Raw genomic sequence first — 14,970 nt, forward strand, 5'->3', positions numbered from 1 at the left:
GGCAGATGTTTTTATCACAATCCCAGCAAAGCATGAGCGCACAGTTACAGGAGGCTGTTTTCTGAAACTTGTGCTCTTCTTCCCCAGCTTGTACAAGTTATTACCCTTCATCTTGGTGGCCACTGCAGTATGCTCCTGACCTAACCCCTCGGCACCAGTAGTTGCCTCTGACTTGCTCTAATTAAGGAGAAAGAGAGAAGAGGCAGCTCGCGTTTATTGAAAGCCTACAGGCTTATAAACACCAAACAAGGCACTTGACATATATTTCAACAATAAATGCTGTTATTTCTTAAACTATCATTACAAATCAGGCCCTGTGCTAAGCCACTCGCATAGATTAGAACACTTAATGCTCATCACCCAATTTTGAAATAGTTACAATAACCCTTATTATAAATAAAGAAACAGAGGTCCACCCCAGAAAGCAGTGATATTTCTGAACATGAGTTCAGATTCAAAGTGTCTGATTCCAGGAACAATTCTGTTCTTTGGAGCTAAGTAACCTTGAACAAATCACTCTGCATTCCTGTCCTCTCTACTTATCTGTCAACAGGCTTAATCATAGTACCTCATGAATAGGGTTATTAGGAAGAGTAAATGAGTTAATGCATGTAAAGGTTTAAAAAGTGCCTCATACATAGGAAGTGTTGTGTCAGTGACAGCCAGGGCTGCTTGCTGTCATTAATGTTGTAATTAATATCATCAACATCATCATCTTTATGTATCCAAGGGCACACAGCCAGTAGGTGACAAAAGAATATTCAAATGCTCAAAGGTATTTTGAACACTGACCCGCTTATCCAGTCAACAATTATTTATTTAGTGTGTGCTATGGTGCCAAGAATAAAATGATGGGCTGGACTAGATGTTCTTCTTTATGTAGCTATTGGTTTGACTTTTGAAGCACTCACATTCTATCAAAAAAAAAAGTTTTAAGCTAATTGTTGTGATAGCTGGAAATGAAGGGTGCATATAGGAGCACATAGTAGGTGTACATCTCCCATTCTGGGAGAGTCTTGTAAGTCTGTATCTGAAAGTTGAGTCAGAAGTTAACCATACAATGGCTGGGGAAAGAATGCGGATGAAGATCTTAAAACTGGAGCCTGAATGGGGAATGGGAAGTTTTGTGTGCCTGAACGGCAGGTTTTGAGATGAGTTAGAGAAAATCCAAAAAGCAGAGACAGGAGTCAGAGGAAGAAAGTCTCACAGAGTGGTGGCTGTCAGGGGCTGGGGAAAGAGGAAACGGGAAGTTGTCTACCTGCTTTGGGGTTGCAGTTTTGTAAGGGACTTTTGAAGAAGTTTTAGAGATCAGTTACAGAACAGTGTGAATATCCTAGTCAATACAGAACTGTACACTTAAAATGGCTAGGAAGGTAAATTTTAGGTTATGTGGGTTTTTTTTTTACCACAATTAAAAATAAAATAATAAAAAAGAAAGTCATATAGTTTCTTAGGGAATTGGATTTTATCTGTGTGGCTATGAGAACGGATTGATTATGAGGTTTTGAGAGAGAGAACTGAGGCAAGTGAAATCATCATAGAATTTCTAACCTCCAGAGAGCCTCAGAGGACGCTGCAAAGAATAACAAGAAGCACATCTGTTTTGATAATTTTTTAATCAATAGGTGTCAAATTTTATCCTAAACAAAGAAAAATGAATTAATCATTTTCTGGCATCCAACAAATCATTTGAAACCATTTTATATATTTTGTAAATGTCCTAAACATAATACAAGAGAATGATAAAAATGAGAAAATCAATTATCTATACAAATAAGAAATATCCAGTTAAAGTGCTCTTAAACCTCTTCCTCCTCCTCCCCCAAGAATTAGTCACCAGTCAGACCTCGAGGGGTAAAAATAGCAACTCCAGTAAATTAAGTATCACTAGATGCCATCTTCCATATACTGTCCACTTATAGCCTTAAAATAGTTATTTAGTTGTCCTATTATTATTTTCTTCAGACTAAATCACTGGTTCTCTAATTATCTACTTTCAGAACATCTGGGATCCTATACAAAGTTTTCCATCCTGAAATTAAGAAAAAAAAATGGCAGGCCTTCCTGGTTCACTGGGGAGAAGAATAGTAGATGTGATTGTTTCCGTTTTAAGTTTCCTTCAAAACTATTTCTTAAGGCTCTGGGGCCTATTTCTGCATGTCTGAAACACACAACATTAATAAGAAAAGCAGCAAATAGGTATTCCTAGAAAATATATAGAATGGTTTCTCTCATTGACTTGTGTACTTGTAGTTATATGCAGAAATATAATACACATATTCTACTAGTATATTCCCTACTATTTTGTATCACTGCATTAAAACACTGATAGTACACTGAATTATATAAATACCAGACTAGCAGGTGTCTGGCCACCTGGACGAGTTTCCCACCAAAGGCCAACAGGTCTACCTTACTTGATCACAAGCTGCCCCCCTCCTCTGGCACCCCATCCTAAGTATGTTACCTACCACTTTCTTCCTCCTACTTCGCACTGCATGTTTACATTGATGTGATTGTCTCGGCAATCCCATCTTCTTGGTTTGGTCTTTGAACCCTTCTGTTCTATGCCCTCCGGGAATGCTTTCCAGACAGCAAGTGCCCCCATTGTGGTGACCTCTTTGTTTCCTGTTCCCCCTTCTTTAGCCACGGTGGAAATATTATGAGCATATTAGGAGAGGGAACAGGTAGATATTGCAACACCATTAGGTCAAGCTTTATTGTATGTGTATATGCACACATACGCCCCTCACAATATCTGTAAACATCTCTGTCTGTGTATCTGTGCCTTTATTATATCTATGCATGGAAAGAGCCAGAAAGAGAGACAGAGACTTTGACATCAATATGTGATAAAGTACTCAAATGAAGGGACTGTCTCATCTAAGTTACAGTAATATAAGAAAAATCAAAAAAGGGAAAACCAAGTACGTCTGACTTTTTAAAACCAGCACCCAGAAATTACCATGATTATGTCAAAATGGGCCATTCTGTGTTGTCAAACATGTAAAGCCTAACACCTCATACTGAGAAGTCTCTTCCATTCCAAAAATACTCATAAGATGACCAAGATCAGGAAAATCAGTGGAAATAGTGCAAAACACCCAGGGACAGACTGGGACATATTTCAGTGGAGTTTACAATTTTTCCAGCAAAACATTCTCTGTGCTAAGGTCAACTATATGATACCAAGTCAAGCTCTTTGAACAGCTATATTTGATTAGTAATTTCCCAGCCATTGGACTGGAAGAACCAGTACAGATTATAAAGTGATTTATCTCACAACTTGGGAATAGCTTATACACGGAAGACATCTAACGCCTGCTTTTCAAGTCAGTGCAAATTACTGTCCTTAGTAAGTGCTCTCTAAAGCAAGCAATGTTCCTCACCCACTGAAAGAGACGTCTAGCAGATGTATCTGTCACTTCACTGAATGAGACGTAACCACTGCATGGAAATAAAATATGCAGCTAGGACTAGAATACCAGACACCCCACCACCACACTTGTAAGCCGCTCAGCAGAAGGATAGTGAAATCACAACTTCCTGCATATTCCAGCTTTGTTGTGTTAATCGCAATTTATAGATTTTCACTGCACCACAAATGTTCCACAAGCCATAAATCCCCATTTGCAAAATGCTGGGTATCATTAGAATGTGTGCTGAATAAATACAGTCCAACAGGGTTTCTAAATTTCTCCCTAAAATATTTATTTACCGAACAGCAAAATTCCAAGGTGATTATCTGCTTGATACACATGGAACAGGGTAGCTTTGTTATGTAAGTAATGGCATAGTAAAGTGCCATCTTATCTTGATTAGTTCCTAGAGCTTAGCACAGAAGCTTACAAACCTACTTACATAATATTTACCTATTTAGTTCCAATTATGTGTGTATGTATATAAATGTGTATGTTTCTGCCTATATATACACATACAAATGGTTACACTATTTAAGGACAGATTTTAAAATGAGAATAGGCTTAAAAATGAGGACAGATTTGAAAATGAAATTGAATGGTCTCTCACGAGACCATTCGGTAAATAGAATTCCTATGTTTATATTCATAATAAATGAAAATAGATGCTTTGCTTGCATCATTTATAAAACCTGGTCTCACTGAATAGTCCTGAAATATCATCTTAGTTTATTTAAGCCTACTAAATTATTAACTATTTAAACTAATGAATATTACCTAGATTTTGGGGGCTTGAAGGGAATGAAATATCTAGAGCACACCTATTATTAAGCCTTTATAAATATTTGAGGAACATATTATGTCTATGACAAATCACATCCTTTAGAGTCTCATCAACTAGCTGTTTTAAATTCCTCTTTATCTACGTCACATTAGCCTCTTTTTAAAAATAGCCATATATTAGCTGCATCTTTTTCTTTGTTCACTGTAAAAATAAAAAAAAAAAGAAGAGAACAATCATCCATAATAGCTCCATCAGAGGCCATCAGTAGTTACGTATGATGATTATCTTTCATCTTCAGTTACAAAGTGCAGGAGATGTAATTGCACATAAAGATGTAGCTAGGATGAGCTTTTTTGCAGTCCCACCCTTTCTACCGGGAGGGGACTGTGGCTAATGACCACCTGAGAACCTTGGTCAGTGTCACTGAGGGCAGTGTTGGTAAGATGAGTCTGTATTATCCCTAGAAATCAAGGAAATAAAATAGACACTTCTCAGAGTCGACACCAAACTAATGCAAACAATGGCTTAGCAGATGGGTTAGAAATGCTGCTTTGAAAAAGACTAAGTTGTAGATAACAATGTGCTCACCCAAACATTATCTTTTCTAAATCAAGTGAAAATCAGACATAAAGAAAATGAAGGATTAGGTCACTAAAAATTAATTTTCTTTCCAGTGAAATGGTGCTACAAGACAGGTCGAAATGCAGATCTATTAGCATTAACAGTGACAGGAGGAATACATCCTGAAATCTGCAATGAATTCATTGTCTCAAATATTGGTGGGTTAATGGTATGTATGAGACTTAAGCAGATGGATTATGGGTCAAACAGAATATTTAAGAATTGTGACCAGCCTATGAGAAGATTTATATTGGTATACATAAGACATAAGAAAAATCTCCTATTATGAACATACTGCTACTTCGTGTTAGAGCAACAAAGAGCGCCGATTCAATTTAAAACACAAGACAAACTCCATTAAAATAAACTGATGGAATCCAACTTCTAAACTGCTGATTGTCATACATTGATTTCATGGATTCAGTTCAAAACAGTCACAGAAAGGCACAAGATGTGGACTTCTGCCCCATTCTTTGTTTTAATGGGCATCTGGTCCATAAAAAGAATCAACGAAAAGCTACAGAAATAAAAGCAAATTAGTTTTTGCTGTCATATCACAGGAAGAGCTCAAAAGCAACTCAGAGTTACCTTTACAATTTCATTTTATATTATGGCTAAAGGAAGCAGAAAACTAACAACAGAAAGAATTAGAAATTGGGGTGGTGGGGGAAAAAGTGTAATAGAGTCAGAGGGAAAATGCAACAGGAGAGGGGCAACCATAAAGAGAGACTCAGGTACAGAAAATGATGCAGAAGTACGCCTGGTGTGCTTCTCTCACATAGAAATAAAATAAATGTCACATGCGCACAAAAACAGGGAAAAAATTTACAACATGGAAATGCACACCACATAACCCTCTAAGGTAGTTTTTCATAAGTTAGATTTACACCGTGCTTTGTGACTAGGTGCATAAATGGTTTGGGGCTTCCTGTTACTTGTCTCCAAGGTGAGATGAATGAATTCAAAGGCCGGGATTCCCTGTCCCTGCGCTATGTCCAAGTGTGGTTAGGCAGCAGAGGCAGATTCTAGCCCTGTGTTAGTGTTCTGTGGCAATAACTGGTTATTAAATGCTATTCTAGCACCCTAAATTTCTCTACAATGGTTTATAAGATTTAGTTTGGTGATCCACATCAGAATAATCTATGGTCACATATCTATGTATCAGTTAGGGGAGAAGGGCATTCCTTCTGAGAAGAAACTCACAATCACATTTATACCTTAAAGTTAGGGAGAATGTAGGAATAATCACACGCTTTCATGTAATAGTGTAAGAGTTATATGGATGCCGCTATATACATGTGTGTGTGCAGTTGACCGTTGAACACCACGGGGTCCACTTACATGCGGATTTTTTAACAGTACAGCACTGTAAAAGTATTTTCCCTTCCTTATGATTTTCTCAATAACACTTTTCTCCCTATCTTAGTTTATTGTAAGAATACACTATATAATGCATATAACATACAAAATATGTGTTAATCAACTGTTCGTGTTATCGGTAAGGCTCCTGGTCAACAGTAGGCTCTTAGTAGTTAAGTTAATAGGAGGCAAATTAATATGCAGATTTTCAACTACATCGGGGATTGGAAGCCCTAGCCCCCCAGTTGTCTGACGGCCAGCATATATATATATACATATATATATATACACACACACACACACACATATATATATATATATATATACACACACACACATCCCCAATAACGCCATTTATAATAGACATTTTTTCTGTTTATTTGTTATCTCACCCTGCTGTAGAATATACCATAAGACACTGCTAAATCTTTACAGAGTGTTTTTCTCTTTCCATGTTTCTATGTAAGAAGAGATCCATTTAAACAATGGGGAGACCTTTATAAAGAAAGAGACATGGAGAAAACAAGGATTCCCAGCAATCGTTACTAGGAGGTCATTCCAGCAAATACTCCTAGGGAACTACAGAGAGCAGGAAAAACAGGGAGTAAAACTGACCTGAATGAAAATCTCAGCTCATCACTTGAGTCCCAGGTCCCTGAACAAGTCATTGCACTGTTTAAACCTCAGTTTCCATAACTGGAAATGAAGTCCATGAAACTGCCTTCTAGGATTCATTCCAGAATAAAATTAGACATTACATCTACAGTGCTTTGAACAGTATCTGGCCTATCGTGAGGCTCAAAACATGGATCATGGTTTATTTCTAAAATTATGGTCCTGAGCTAAATACTGCACACTAGTCAAAAGTTAATTGACTACTGATTCTTGGCTTTTCTCCTGTAAAGTGAAAATAAACATACACATCTATAACCAGAACTCCGTTGCAGGGATAGGGATATCCTGTGAAAATACCCTAACGTGAAGGAAAACAATAATACTATACAGTAGTTTCAAAAACACTTAGGATACGAACAGAACCACTGAGACGTATTTCTTTCTACTAAGAGAGATCTCCAGAAAACATTTATTAAGAACACGGTTGGGGGCGGAGCAAGATGGCGGAGGAGTAGGAGACCTGGATTTCGTCTGGTCTCAGGAATTCAGCTGAATAGGGATCAAACCATTGTGAACAACTACGAACTCAAGAGAAGATAGAAGAAGAGAGTAGCAACAACTCTCTGAACAGAGAAGCGACCACTTACTGGAAGGACAAAATGACAAGACAAAAAAAGTCACCTCAGCAAAAAGAACAAGAGGTAGTACCGTCTGCCAGGGACCTACTAAATATGGACATTAGTACGATGTCGGACCTAGAGTTCAGAATCATGACTTTAAAGATACTAGCTGGGCTTGAAAAAAGCGTGGAAGAGAAACCCTTTCTGGAGAAATAAAAGAACTAAAATCTAACTAAGTCGAAATCAAAAAGGCTATTAATGAGGTGCAATGAAATGGGGGCACTAACTGCTAGGCTAAATGAGGCAGAAGAGAGAATCAGCGATATAGAAGACCAAATGATGGAAAATAAAGAGGCTGAGAAAAAGAGAGAAACAACTACAGGATCACGAGGGCAGAATTCGAGAGACAACCGATACAATAAGATGAAACAACATTAGAATAATTGGGATCCCAGAAGAAGAAGAAAGAGAGAGAGGGGCAGAAGGTATATTGGAGCAAATTATAGCAGAGAACTTCCCTAATGTGGGGAAGGAAACAGGCATCAAAATCCAGGACGCACAGAGAACGCCTCTCAAAATCAATAAAAATAGGTGAACACCCCGACATCTAATAGTAAAACTTACGAGTCTCAGAGACAAAGAGAAAATCCTGAAAGCAGCTCGGGAGAAGAGATATGTAACCTACAAGGGTAGAAACATTAGATTGGCAACAGACCTATCCACAGAGACCTGGCAGGCCAGAAAGGACTGGCATGATATCTTCAGAGCACTAAACGAGAAAAATATGCAGCCAAGAATACAATATCCAGCTAGGCTGTCATTGAAAATAGAAGGAGAGAGAAAAAGCTTCCAGGACAAACAAAAACTAAAGGAATTTCCAAACACAAAAGCAGCCCTCCAAGAAATATTGAAAGGGGTCCTCTAAGCAAAGAGAGAGCCTAAAAGCAGCATAGATCAGAAAGGAACACAGACAATATACAGTCACAGTCACCTTACAGGCAATACAATGGCACTGAATTCGTATCTTTCAATAGTTAACCTGAATATAAATGGGCTAAATGCCCCAGTCAAAAGACACAGGCTATCAGATTGGATTAAAAAACAAGAGCCATCAATATGATGTCTGCAAGAGACTCATTTTAGACGCAAAGACACCCCCACATTGAAAGTGAGGGGGTGGAAATCAATTTACCATGCTAATGGACACCAAAAGAAAGCTGGGGTGGCAAGCCTTATATCAGACAAACTAGATTTTAAAACAAAGACTGTAATAAGAGATGAAGAAGGACACTATATCTTACTTAAAGGGTCTATCCAACAAGAAGATCTAACAATTGTAAATATCTATGCCCCAAACATGGGAGCAGTAAATTATATAAGGCAATTAATAACAAAAGCAAAGAAACACATTGACAACAATACAATAATAGTGGGGGACTTTAAGACCCTCTGACTGAAATGGACAGATCATCTCAGCAAAAGATCAACAAGGAAATAAAGACTTTAAATGAAACACTGGACCAAATGGAATTCACAGTCATATTCAGAACATTCCAACCCAAAGCAACGGAATACACTTTCTTCTCTAGTGCCCATGGAACATTCTCCAGAATTGATCACATCCTAGGTCACAAATCAGGTCTCCACTGATACCAAGAGATTGGGATCATTCCCGGCATATTTTCAGACCACAATGCTTTGAAACTAGAACTCAATCACAAGAGGAAAGTCGGAAAGAACTCAAATACATGGAGGCTAAAGAGCATCCTACGAAAGAATGAATTGGTCAACCAGGAAATTAAAGAAGAATTAAACAAATTCATGGAAACCAATGAAAATGAAAACACAACTGTTCAAAATCTTTGGGATACAGCAAAGGCAGTCCTGAGAGGAAAGTATAAAGCAATACAAGCCTTTCTCAAGAATCAAGAAAGGTCTCAAATACACAACTTAACTCTACACCTAAAGGAGCTAGAGAAAGTATAGCAAAGAAAGCCTAAACCCAGCAGGAGAAGAGAAATCATAAAGATCAGAGCAGAAATCAATGAAATAGAAACCAAAAGAAAAGTAGAACAGAACAACGAAACTAGGAGCTGGTTCTTTGAAAGAATTCACAAGATTGAAAAACCCCTGGCCAGACTTATCAAGAAGAAAAGAGAAATGACCCAAATCAACAAAATCATGAATGAAAGAGGAGAGATCACAACCAACACCAAAGAAATACAAACAATTATAAGAACATAGTATGAGCAACTCTATGCCAGCAAATTAGATAACCTGGAAGAAATGGGTGCATTCCTAGAGACGTATCAACTACCAAAATTGAACCAGGAAAAAATAGAAAACCTGAACAGACCTATAACCACTAAGGAAATTGAGGCAGTCATCAAAAATCTCCCAACAAATAAAAGCCCAGGGACAGATGGCTTCCCAGGGGAATTCTATCAGACATTTAAAGAAGAATTAATACCTATTCTCCTGAAACTGTTCCAAAAAATAGAAATGGAAGGAAAACTTCCAAACTCATTGTATGAGGCCACCATTACCTTGACCCCAAATCCAGGCAAAGACCCCATCAAAAAGGAGAATTACAGACCAATACTCTTGATGAACATAGATGCAAATATTCTCACCAAAATACTAGCCAATAGGATCCAACATTACATTAAAAGGATTATTCACCATGACCAAGTGGGATTTATCCCTGGGCTGCAAGGTTGGTTCAACATCCGCAAATCATTCAATGTGATACAATACATTAACAAAAGAAGAACAAGAATCATATGATCCCCTCAATAGATGCAGAAAAAGCATTTGACAAAGTACAGCATTCTTTCTCGATCAAAACTCTTCAGAGTATAGGGATAGAGTGTACCTACCTCAATATCATAAAAGCCATCTATGAAAACCCTACAGCGAATATCATCCTCAATGGGGAAGCTGAGTGCGTTCCCCCTAAGGTCATTAACGTGGCAGCGATGTCCACTATCACCACTGCTATTCAAAATAGTATTAGAAGTCCTAGCCACAGCAATCAGACAACAAAAAGAAATCAAAGGCATCCAAATCAGCAAGAAGAAGTCAAACTCTCACTCTTTGCAGATGATATGATACTTTATGTGGAAAACCCAAAAGACTCCACCCCAAAACTGCTAGAACTCATACAGGAGTTCAGTCAAGTGGCAGGATATAAAATCAATGCACAGAAATCAGTGGCATTCCTATACACAAACAACAAGACAGAAGAGAGACAAATCAAGGAGTCGATCCCATTTACAATGGCACCCAAAACCATAAGATACCTAGGAATAAATTTAACCAAAGAGGCAAAGGATCTGTACTCAGAAAACTATACTCATGAAATAAATTGAAGAAGACACAAAGAAATGGAAAAACGTTCCATGCTCATGGATTGGGAGAACCAATATTGTGAAGATATTAATGCTACCTAGAGCAATCTACACATTCAATGCAATCCCCATCAAAATACCATCCACTTTTTTCAAAGAAATGGAACAAATAATCCTAAAATTTGTATGGAACCAGAAGAGACCCCGAAGAGCCAGGGGAACATTGAAAAAGAAAAGCAAAGCTGGCGGCATCACAATTCCGGACTTCCAGCACTATTACAAAGCTGTCAACATCAAGACAGTATGGTACTGGCACAAAAACAGACACAAAGATCAATGGAACAGAATAGAGAGCCCAGAAATGGACCCTCAACTCTATGGTCAACTCATCTTTGACAAAGCAGGAAAGAATGTCCAATGGAATAAAGACAGTCTCTTCAACAAATGGTATTGGGAAAATTTGTCAGCGACATGCAAAAGAATGAAACTGGACCATTTCCTTACACCACACACAAAAATAGACTCCAAATGGTAGAAAGACCTAAACGTGAGACAGGAGTCCATCAAAATCCCAAAGGAGAACACAGGCAGCAACCTCTTCGACCTCAGCTGCAGCAATTTCTTCCTAGAAACATCGCCAAAGGCAAGGGAAGCAAAGGCAAAAATGAACTATTGGGATTTCATCAAGATAAAATCTTTTGCACAGCAAAAGAAACAGTCAAAAACCAAAAGACAACCGACAGAATGGGAGAAAATATTTGCAAATGACATATCAGATAAAGGGCTAGTATCCAAAAGCTATAAAGAACTGATCAAACTCAACACCCAAAAAACAAATAATCCAATCAAGAAATGCGCAGAAGACATGAACAGACATTTTTCCAAAGAAGACATCCAAATGGCCAACAGACACATGAAAAAGTGTTCCACATTGTTCGGTATCAGGGAAATCCAAATCAAAACCTCAATGAGATACCACCTCACACCCGTCAGAATGGCTAAAATTAACAAGTCAGGAAATGGCAGATGTTGGCGGGGATGTGGAGAAAGGGGAACCCTCCTACACTGTTGGTGGGAAGGCAAGCTTGTGTAACCCCTCTGGAAAACAGTATGGAGGTTCCTCAAACAGTTGAAAATAGAGCTACCATATGATCCAGCAATTACACTACTGGATATTTACCACAAAGATACAAATGTAGGGATCCGAAGGGGTACGTGCACCCCGATGTGTATAGCAGCAATGTCCACAATAGCCAAACTGTGGAAAGAGCCAAGATGTCCATCGACAGATGAATGGATAAAGAAGAAGTGGTATATATACACAATGGAATATTATGCAACCATAAAAAGGAATGAGATCTTGCCATTTGCAATGACATGGATGGAACTGGAGGGTGTTATGCTGAGTGAAATAAGTCAATCAGAGAAAGACATGTATCATATGACCTCACTGATATGAGGAATTTTTAACCTCAGGAAAGAAACTGAGGATTGCTGGAGTGGTGGGGGTGGGAGGGATGGGGGGCCTGGGTGATAGATACTGGGGAGGGTATGTGCTATGGTGAGCTCTGTGAATTGTGCAAGACTGTTGAATCACGGATCTGTACTTCTGAAACAAATAATGCAATATATGTTAAGAAAAAAAAGAAGAAATAGCAGGAGGGGAAGAATGAAGGGGAGTACGTCAGAGGGGGAGACGAACCATGAGAGAGGGTGGACTCTGAAAAACTAACTGAGGTTTCTAGAGTGGAGGGGGGTGGGGGGATGGATTAGCCTGGTGATGGGTATTAAAGAGGGCACATTCTGCGTGGAGCACTGGGTGTTATGCACAAACAATGAATCATGGAACACTACATCAAAAACTAATGATGTAATGTATGGTGATTAACATAACAATTAAAAAATAAAAACAAAACAGAACAGGTTGGACATTTTGAACTATCCTCTGATAAGTTCTCCTCTATCTTTAACACCTAATAAACACGTAGAAAAAAATGAAATCTAATCTTTTTTGGAAGTAGGAGGGTCAAGTCTTAAAATTCACACTACCAATAAAATTGAGAAACAAGCATAACTGACTGGGAGATACAGAAATTCTTCAGAATTCAGAAATAGAGTGCTTATTTGAAGAACTGCTCCATTAACCTAATTAAACCAGTCAGTCCCCCTTAGATCAATGCCTGCACGTGGATACAACTATGTCCTGCTCCTGAGCCTAAAATGTAGTGGGCTGTGGTCACTACTTTAAAAATTTCATCAAAAAATTTTTTCATCGGTGTAGATGCTCCAAATTAGAAATCTTAACTTCAAAATCTATTTTGTCCTATAATTTTGATAATCTTCAACAGAAGCTAGGTTTATCCAAGACATTCTCTTGATTATTTCTGTTGTTGGGAGCTACCTGAAACTCAGGGGTGATCATGTGAGGTCTCATGACCCATTCAGTCTTGCATTTTAAGTGTTGATAAGGGCCAAGGTCGACTGTATATGCAGCTGTTGTACACCTAAAGTTTTAAAGGTCAAAGAGTTATTTAACATTATTCATGCATAGTAAATTATCCAGAGATGCATAGAATCGTATTTCTAGTTCACCAATCAAGAAGAGTGTTACATCTTCAGGAAAGTTATTTTTCATAATTATTTATAACTGGGCTTTAACTTCTGAAATAGACTTACCATGGTCTCACAGGTAAATAATACAGAATCTCTTATCCAATGATCCTCCTAATTGTTTTCAAGCCATTATCCAATTATTTTTCTCAAAAAGTGCAGGGTTTAACAGTAGCCTGTCTGAGAGTTGCCTAGCGTAATTAGGAAGATATGTTAATGGCTGGGGTAAAATCTCAATAGGACTGTTGTAAAAGGTCTTCAGACTGCTTTGTTCTTCTGACTTTGAGGAGTCAATTAAATCTCCAATGACCTAAACTGTCATTTTTTTTCCTTCCCTTTTCAAAGAATTTCCTTTTCATTGTGTCTTCTTTGCTTCTGTTAATTCTTCTTTTGTTGCATTCTTGGTTTTGGCCTAAATTTTCCTTGACCTTTCAAGGTCCTTGCAGTCATTTCGCTTCTTCCTTCTGAGGAAGAAGGGAATCTGCATTTAACACCTTACATAAAATCACTTGACCTGCACTTTTTCTTTTTTTTTTTTTTTCCAAAGGGGCATAAAATAATTTCATGTGAAAATGTACTTATAGGGATGCCTGGGTGGCTCAGTTGTTAAGCATCTGTCTTCAGCTCAGGTCATGGTCCCAGGGTCCTGGGATCGAGGCCCACATCAGGCTCCCTGCTCAGCGGGAAGTCTGCTTCTCCCTCTCCCACTCCCCCTGCTTGTGTTCCCTCTCTCGCTGTCAAATAAATTTTTAATTTTTTTTAAATAAAGAAAATGTACTTATAGGGACACCTGGGTGGCGCAGTCCATTGAATATCCAACCTTTGGTTTCATCTCAAGTCATGATCTCAGGGTCATGAGATTGAGCCCTGCCTTGGGCTCTGAGCTCAGCGGGGAATCTGCTTGAGATTCTCTCTCCCTCTGCCCCTCCCCACTCATTCTCTCTCTCTCAAATAAATAAATAAATATTTAAAAAAGAGAGAAAATGTACTTTTAATAGATGCAATATTTTATCTCACAGTTTAGATTTGTATGGTTAGTGATTAAAGCTCAAAAAAATCTAACGAAATCACAAAACTAATACAACTTTTAACTTTAATTTTTGGATGTTTCCAAATCCCAAATTTCTAGACTGGTTTGAGTTTATATTTTAATATGAAGTTTTTATTAGTGTATGATAAGCATTTGAATTTTTATTTTTAAAATGTTTTGCAATTGAACATATAAATAAATTTTAGGTCTATAAATTACAATCACAATGAATATATAACACTTAATGGCTATCAAATAGATTGGAAGCCATCATATCTACCTATTATATATATATATATATATATGTAAGATATATATATATATGTACATACATATTCAACCTGAAATATAAGTTCAGTGAGGTATTTGGGGAGTTATATGAAATATTATGTGAAAAAATATCTCTTATTCACAAAGTAGGAAAAATATCAGCAAAGGATAAGTTAACCAATCTGAAATCTGCAACATCATTCACAGTAGTCTTTCCTAAAATATATTGAACAAAAAAAGAAACTCTGCAGTGAAATGATGGTAGGAAATACAGTAATTAGATCTCTTCTTG

Source organism: Eumetopias jubatus, unplaced genomic scaffold (assembly GCF_037043125.1).
Source record: "Eumetopias jubatus isolate StellerSeaLion01/CBP00866 unplaced genomic scaffold, mEumJub1_p1.0 scaffold_45, whole genome shotgun sequence".
NCBI lineage: Eukaryota > Metazoa > Chordata > Mammalia > Carnivora > Otariidae > Eumetopias > Eumetopias jubatus.